An 8,405-nucleotide genomic window follows, 5' to 3' on the forward strand; every position below is an offset into this window, starting at 1 on the left:
TGTGAATCTATCATCATTTAGCAAAAATATTTGTTCTATTTCTTCCTTTAATACAATTACTTTAAACTATCACTATTTCAATAATGACATACTGTAAAAGATGGAGATTTGGGGCTTGGCTTCTATAGCGTGGTTCAGCTTTTAGATTTTTTTTCCAGACTTCTGTGTACACAGTTGTATTTGTATGCAAACAATATTTGTGCAGGTGTCTATCTGGTGTTTGGGGCATGCAAAACCAGGGCTTGCCAAAACTTTGATTTATTTTATTTTTTTTTCCCTAACCAAACAATCATTCCACATACCAGAGTGTTTGGGCACCAGAGGGATGTGTTCTTCCATTTCAATGAAAGTCCACATTCTTTATGGAACTACTTATGCTTTCTTCTTGTACTGCAAATGAATAAGGTACAAGATAGAGTAGAACAAAACCTTGTGACAGAATTCTGGAATCTTTCTCTGCTGCCTCCAAAGAAAGAAGATTTCTGCCTTAACCCCCTGACACTTACTGCTACCTGATACATTCCAGGGTAACAAAAGCTGATTCTCACCAAATTTGAGGTAGGGGAAAAGAGTGATCCCTGGTTGGAAATATTCAAAGGAGGCAACAAGCTAAGGATCCTCAGACTTGAAGTTCTTTAAGCAGGGACTTCTGTACACCTTCAAAATGAGCAAGTATTAAATTTGAGTATCAAACTGAATCTACATGTATTCAATTGATTGTAAAAGTTAATATAATTTTGAGTATCAAAATGAATAGATATTCAATTAAACTTCCAGTGCAGTATGATTAAAAATGAAAAAACCAAACACATCCTTTGTGGGAGAACTGCATAAATACAATAGGGTTTTGTGCAAGGATCAGTTCAGTGGCAAAGGGAACACAGTTCGTTTTCTTGCAAATGCTGGTCCATCCTTTGGCTTTGTATGCAGCTACTGCTCTTGTTTATACGTATGGCACCACTACCCTCATTTGGCTTTCCCAGTAGGAGTGATATAGTATCTTTGTGCTTAGGAGGAAAAGTACAGTCAATATTCTCATGTTCCTCCACCTAGAGAGAGGTACTGGAAGGAGCACAGAGCACCCCAGCACACAGCACAATCCAGACTATAGGAACATGCGAAAACCAGAAAAAAAAGATAGCATTTGGGCTTCAAAATGAAGTAGGTAGCAACCACACCAACTACAACAACAGAATCCAGACTAGCTAGCAGATGAGGGAGTGCTGACTTAATCGTGGTATGCAGAGTAGATAGCCAACAATATTAATCTAACGTACTATGAATGCCCAGAATACTCATCCCAATCTTTTTGCTTCAGATTTTGAAGAAGTATGGGGTATTTGCCAACCAAATGAAATACAGTATAGCTTTGGAGCTTAGAGGGAAAAAGTATGGTAACCTAACATTCCGGAAAAAAAATCTTACTACATTTCCATTTTGTTATTCTTTGTCCTACAGCCTGATTAATAGTAATCTACTAATGATTTGGATTCAACTGAATTGAAGTTGGGAATATAACTTGACATTACTATTAACTTGTAAACTCCTTCTTCAAAGCAGATGACAAACTGTGCTTCCTTGTCAAACACAAGCATGTATCACTGCCAAGAAAAAGGACGCTGGGCAAAGGGGTTCTGATGGCTATTGTTTGGCATAGGTCTATGTTTGTAAAAAAAAAAAAAAATGCACTTCCAGTCATTTGGGTGTGGGGCTTTTCATGGAACAATCTTGATTAGCTTGCTTTCCTAAGGAGAGGAAGCTTATGTAATGGTTCAGGCTATCTCTTGCTCCAAATTTCAAACATATTTGACACATGAGCCAAGGTCTCAAAAATAATTAAATTTCTACAAGTTTCTTGGAAGTCAGCAACTGAAGACAGAAAAAGGAACCATCTTTATTCCCCAGCTGAAGGAAAGAAAGAACTCAGAAACCAACCATTGTACACTGTACTGTTTACTATAGCAGGCTGGCCAGTCACCATTTACCTAAAGCTGAACTAGCCACAGTATGTGAGGTTTTTGCCCTATGGGGGTGACACTGAAATGAGAAACACAGTTAAGATAACCTTATTTATTATAGTGGGGAGCAAAGGTGCTTTATGGATGAGACCATATAAATCTGTAGTGAAGCTGCTTTAGTGGTGCTGCTCGTAGAGCAATTTTTTTTTTTCTTGAAGTGTACTGTAACATTCAAAACACAATAAGCATAGTCTTCTCGTTCTTAAAGAAGCATGGTACAATACTCAACAAATTGTACCATAGCTGAGGCACCAAATAATTAAAATACTGGGTGGAAGTATACACAACATTTTGGTCCTTGGCTAGAGGACCATAGTTTATTTCACATGCGAATGGGCAAGGATGGGTAATAGCTTTTGATCTGTCTCTCTAAGATCATTTTGATTTACCCAGGTGGCCAGAGAATGAGAATCTGAATGCAGCTGCTGAAGTGGCAGTATGTTGACTCAGATTTTTCTGAGGAATAAAAACAATACAGTGATATAACTGTGCAGGAAACTTTGTCCAATCATAAAATGCTTAACTTTTTTTTCCTTATAGCGCAGCCCTATCTGTGTCATTCCTTTCTCATTTGTTGTTCTCAGCCTGGATTCCTTAGATAACTTTGCTAGAGACTTGAGTTTTATTGTAGATATGGAAAACTGCCTAGAAGTTTTGCTCCTTGGTTGTTCTGGCTGCTTTCCAGCCTCAATAATACTCAAGAAGCAACACATTCAACTTGCTCCAGCAATCATTCTTTAAAATAAGGCAAAAAATAAAGGACACCATACAAAATGAACTCTGTTGCTACCTTAGTTAATAACTTCAGAAACCACTAAAAGCGAGTTGTGACCTGGATCTTTGGAGGGCTAGTTTAACTCTGCTACACTGGTTATGTGAGCCTAAAATACAGCAAGAGGTAAAGGTGGCAGGGTTAGTGTAGAGGTCAATAAACACTGCTCAACGCTGCAGATCTTGAATTACTGATGTTTCTATGACCATCCAATAACCAAAGAATGTTGGTATTACACTGCAGTCTGTGCACACATTTAAATGGTTCTCAGTGCCAGTCTGGCTAGCACCTGCTGCTGACAATAGTGAAAACGCATGTGGAGGCACCTGGGTTATATTAGACAACTCTGTTAACAAAAACTTAGCTGACTTCTGTGAAACATTTACGGCTACATACAAGCAAAAGAAAAATACAGAATAATAGATGGAGTTACATAAAGCATATAAAGACAGTAAGCTAGATTTTAAAGCTGTCTGAGAACATGACACATAATACACACTATACATCCAAGTGGTATAGATAACCATGCCCACTTGACATTTCCAAACATTAAATCCTGATTTCTGTTGCTTATTAGTTTGCCAGCAGATTATTTGGACTGTAAATTTTCATGCTGGGTCTCTGCCCTAAGGTGATTGTGTGTTTGTGTCCATATGGATACAAAAGCAACAATCAATTGCTCAAGAAGGAAAAATAGTAAACTTTACTCTGTTAAGCATTTTCCAACTATTTCTTTGAAGCTGTAGTGTGCCCAGCCTTTCAAGCAAGTGCTTCAAATTTGGTGAGTTAATTGCTTTGGTTAAGGATATGTCTATTGACATCTTGTAGACTGATAAAGTTCCCCTTGCTGGACATCCACTGGTTTTGTTTACAGGCTGAATCACGTGTTCATTTACAGTCCCTAGCAAACTGAAATAATTAACAGCATGGGCTTCTACCTGGGCTGCAAGGGGCCAAGACTGCGCCCGTTATCCTTTCTTATGGTGGAGAGAGAGTTTAAATGTTGAAGCCCTGAAACTTAAAACATCTGCATCAAATCTCTCGAGAACTTTTGCATGTTCCCCAGAGCATACCACATGATCACTGTTTGTGTTTTCAGAGACATGCAATAAAGGCAGAACACAACACCCAGACTTTGCACGAGACTTTTAACGCATTTACTCTTTACTTAGAAGGTACATCAGAAAGAAGATAAGATGAAGAAAGAAGATAAGTGATATTCCTATCGCTTGGTTTTCTCACTACATTGAAACAGATATGGGACTGTGCTAAGCATCTTTCAGGTTTCTACAATTCTTTTTTGCTGATCTTGACCTTCCTTCAGAACTTTATCTTTCTGCTGCTCCTAAACATCAGTTTATTTTGACATCATTCTGTCCTACTGTTACACTGGATCTTTCTGGTACAAAAGCCTGCTTGTCTCTTCCTCTGTGCTACTCATAGCTTCCTGCGAGCTTCAGTGAGTCTGTTTAGGTTCCCTCACCACTAGTGGAAACTGTGTGTCCTTGAGCAACTTACTTAGCCTCTGCCTCAGTTCCCCATTTTGGAAAAGAGGAATTGGTATTTCATGTCCCCTACCTTTTGTCTTGACCTCTGTTTCAGTTATAAGAAAAGGTAGGGTAGGGTTTCATACAACACATGTAATAACTTATTTTTACTGAGTGGTGAGAGGAAGGATTTCACAAGAACGGGGACACACACAAGACTGAGGGAGTTAAGAGAAGTTACGATTTGGAGGCAGCTGAAGAATTTAAGAGTCAGGCAGAAACTCCAGACCTTCCTGTGTGCTGAATGTCCTAGCTGACATAGGCTTTGATAAAGGAGGATATTGGTGCTTTTCTTGCAACTTCTGACCTGCTGCCAGATATTGTCCAACGGTGGACAGTCATCAAAAAGCTTTGGATTTTTTTTTCTATCAGAGGATATGAATGACTGTTACTTCCTTAAAATGAATTCCAAGTAAATAGCTGAAATGTATTAAACCTCAGACTATCTAGGAAAAAAATGTAAAACCTAAATCTTCGGGGGGCGAGTTTGACAGTTTTCTGTTCTAATGAGGAATTCAGCCTATTCACTCATCTTTATTAAATAGAGGCCTCAAAGGATTTGTTCTATAGCTGAAACAATAGTTGGATGAGGTGTCACAGGACTCTAGCAGGGCTGAACAGCAAGAAGGTGAACCTCTGCTATACGGGTACAGTGCCTGGCTCAACGGGGTTCGGATCCTACCTTAGCCTTCTGGCTATTTCATAGTGGCTGTGAGTCCTCACACAAACTCTGCCTTGCATTACGCTAAATCAGACTCACCGACTTGGTGAGTTGCGTAGGATAATAGAGCCATGTGTTTAGTTCCTTTGTACTCTCAGAATATCTCACTGTAAGGTGCACTTAATCAGCTATTAAGTTGCAAACCTGATGCGCTGCAAAACTATAAAGGAATCTGCCATGTTCATATACATAAGTAGCAGGCATTTTGCATATTTATTTTTAGGTGGTTTTTGTTTAGAACACATGCAGCCTGAGACAGTGAAACAGCTTCAAATGCCTGCCTGATGGTTCCATTAGCTTTTCCTCTGCTGTAAATTAAAATATATAGGTCCAAATTTCTTCTACAAAGTTAATGAGGGAAATGAAGAAATGTAAATTAGCAGTACAGTTTTTAAAATACTCGGATTGTGTCTTTTAAATTGTTATATGTTGTTTTAACATTTCATTTCAGCTGTACTATTAAAAAACAATTAACTTGCATAAAATGCTGCATGTGAAGTACTTTCAGGGTCACACATTTGGGACAACAGAGGTTTTGTCTTACAGTATTAGAAGAAACCCCAATAAAAATACCCATGCAGTTTTGAACATCCACTTAATACTGGCACGAGATCACTTCTAGGTTTCTTTAGAAAGCACAGTGTGAGCTACTGTACTTAAGATCAAGAACCAAAGCAAATCTAAAAACTGCTTAACACACAAGGCCAAGGAAGTAAGGTATTGAGTCCTGTTGCTTCATCCACTGCAATAGACTCCGTTGTAGCAATGCATTAGGAAACTGAAGTAAGAGGTAAGATGAGACATTGCAATATCTCAGCAACATGCAACAGGGCTGGTTCAGGTACACGGAGCTGAACTTTCAGTTTAGTATGAAGAAGCAAAACTTCACAGCTCTCACGAATGCTAATGAGTCCCATGACTAAACTGTGGCATACTTGGAAAATGCAATCCATAATACGTATAATCTCAATCATCATTTGGAAACTTCTGACCTACATGCAAACTTCCAAGGAGCTACCACTGCAGATACACTATCACTGCAATTACGGGTAGCCATGGAGCTCTAGTATTGTGTATATATAATACATTGTTATGCAAACACACATCTACTTTTAAACCTCAGTTTCGCAGTCATCATGGTTTTAATTTCAAAGCATCAAAAAGGAGGCAGAAATAAAGTCTCCTGCAAATAGACCTCGATTAAATCTAGAAAGAATTTTTACAAACAATTCAAACACAGGCAGTCTGAAACCCTAAAATGGAACCGTGCTGGTCAGGAAAGGACAGTCACAACAAATGTTGCACTTAAAAATGCAACTTTGTACTTGGTAAAACTTAATTCTTGTGCTGGTTTAATATTTAAATAGGAAAAGACAATTTCAAAGATTATTACATTTTTCCTCAGAAAATGAGGAAATTCCCACCAAATTCTTTATATGAGATTCATAAAATGCCCCTTAGAAATAGCACTTGGGCTTTTCTATCTCATCTCAGACTAATTAATTTAACCTTGTGAAGCAGGTCCAGCAAGTATTTAATCCTGACCCTTTAGCGTGGATCACAGATTCACTAATCTTCCATGTGTCACTGTACAATTAAAAGCGCTGCAAAAGCTGTGAAAATCATATTCCCCCCCCCGCCCCATCGCCCCTGAGACTCACCAGAGCCTGAAACTTCTTCCCACACCCAGCGAGCCCGCTGGCACCATCAGTAGCGGTTTTGATCTGCAGGAGAAATCCAAAGGCTGAGACAGGACCCCAGCTGGGAGGATGTGTGCAAACAGAAACCAAGTGCACCTGGGGTTAACTGTTCTTAGGGAGAGCAAAGGCAAGAAACTGAGACAGTCAGAATGATTTGCCTTTCCAAAAGGCTCTAATGCATTCTTTGTGTTAGCAGAAATACCTGGACCCGCAGGCTGAACTCTTGAGTGTCACATGGGTGACAGAGCTAAAAAAGGCAAACCCATAGGCTTAATTTAAACTCCCCCAATATGTTAGCGGTTTCCCCTGAGACTGCTTATGTGCCTCTTCCAAACTTTTCTACAGTTTTCCTGGCATTTTAATATCCCGCTTTCTTTGGTTTCGTACTTTTTCACTCTTTTATTTTTAGATTCAGTATTTCACAGTGGTCTGTAGAGTCTGCTTGACGCCAGCAAATGTAACTGGATCCCAAGTCCCTGCAAGCCAGGAATTGCAGCCATGATCAGCATGCTGCCGAGAGCGCAAACCTTGGCACTGGTCAAAACCAAACAGTCTGAATCCTCTATTTATCTTACGGCAGGGCTTGGGAAAGGAGGCAAGAAGAGTTCATCAAAATGTAAAGAATAGCTGGGAAAGGTTAGGGGTAAGTAAATAGAAATCAAAGATGCAAATAGGTCTGTTCTACAACCGATTTGTGTGACCAGACTTTCAAAAGCAAGAAGAGGGATTTACAAAAAAACAAAGATATTTCATTCTCTAGTAACCTAGTAACAGGACTGGCATGCACAAAGCAGATTGCCTTTAAAAAAGGCTTGTGTCAGCAAGGTTGACTTTAGTGGAATAAATAAGAATAGGCTGCTTGGCAGCAGGTCGCTGCTGACAATAATCTCACAGGTCAGATTTTCCAAGTTATGATGGCTCGTTTCATACACACATAACTGCAACTACCAGTTCTGTTGAGGATTAATATGGGCCACCATCTTCCACTCAGCCTTTGGTGAGTAGGTGTCAGGTTTTTACCTTACTCTTTCACGGTATGCAACTGGAATAAATCTGGTCTCTGATACTAAGGAGCTGAATTACCTTGCTTGAACTTACTTTTTAATTTTCTATCACTTGTGGCCCTTTCTTCCTGTAGCAGAGAACAAAATGAAGGATTGCCAGTTTATCTGATTGAGAACCTGTTCATCCTAACTCTTCTAGGATCTGTAAGTATGGTAACTAGTGTCTACAATGGAGTGTGACTGCTTCACGGAAGAAAAAACAAGCGTATTGAGGCAGTTATTTCCCAAAGGTGACATGATGAGTCAGCAGCAGAGCCCAGATTAGAATACAGTGTTCAGACTGCCCATCCCATATGCAGTGCACTAAACCACTGTTCCTCCTGCAGCCTCCAGGGAATAAAGTTCATTTAGCTAGGTGGTAAATGCTCAACTCCTGCCCTCGCACTTCACCTCGTTATTTATCTAAGTTTTGGCAGGCTTAATCGTTTGTTGCCAAGAAAGAGTGCAAATCAAGAAAAACAGAGAAAGCATTGGTCTTACCATGGAACAACAGCAAAACTCCACTTGGAGAGAACAAGAACACTGGTCTGCCAATACATTGAATATACAGATTGTGTGTAACACTGAAATTGCTTGAAAATGA

General features: G+C 39.4%; 1 protein-coding gene across 1 annotated transcript in view; it reads right to left on the bottom strand.

Moving 5' to 3' along the window:
* The window catches only part of RAF1 (Raf-1 proto-oncogene, serine/threonine kinase), an 81,897-nt gene extending 75,137 nt beyond the window's left edge, over nucleotides 1-6,760 (bottom strand). The window contains exon 1 of the mRNA XM_050904732.1: nucleotides 6,720-6,760. The gene's annotated coding sequence lies outside the window, so the exon portion shown is untranslated. The remainder of the gene's footprint in view (nucleotides 1-6,719) is intronic.
* Between the last annotated feature and the right edge of the window lie 1,645 nt (nucleotides 6,761-8,405).

This window comes from Gymnogyps californianus, chromosome 13, assembly GCF_018139145.2.
Source record: "Gymnogyps californianus isolate 813 chromosome 13, ASM1813914v2, whole genome shotgun sequence".
NCBI lineage: Eukaryota > Metazoa > Chordata > Aves > Accipitriformes > Cathartidae > Gymnogyps > Gymnogyps californianus.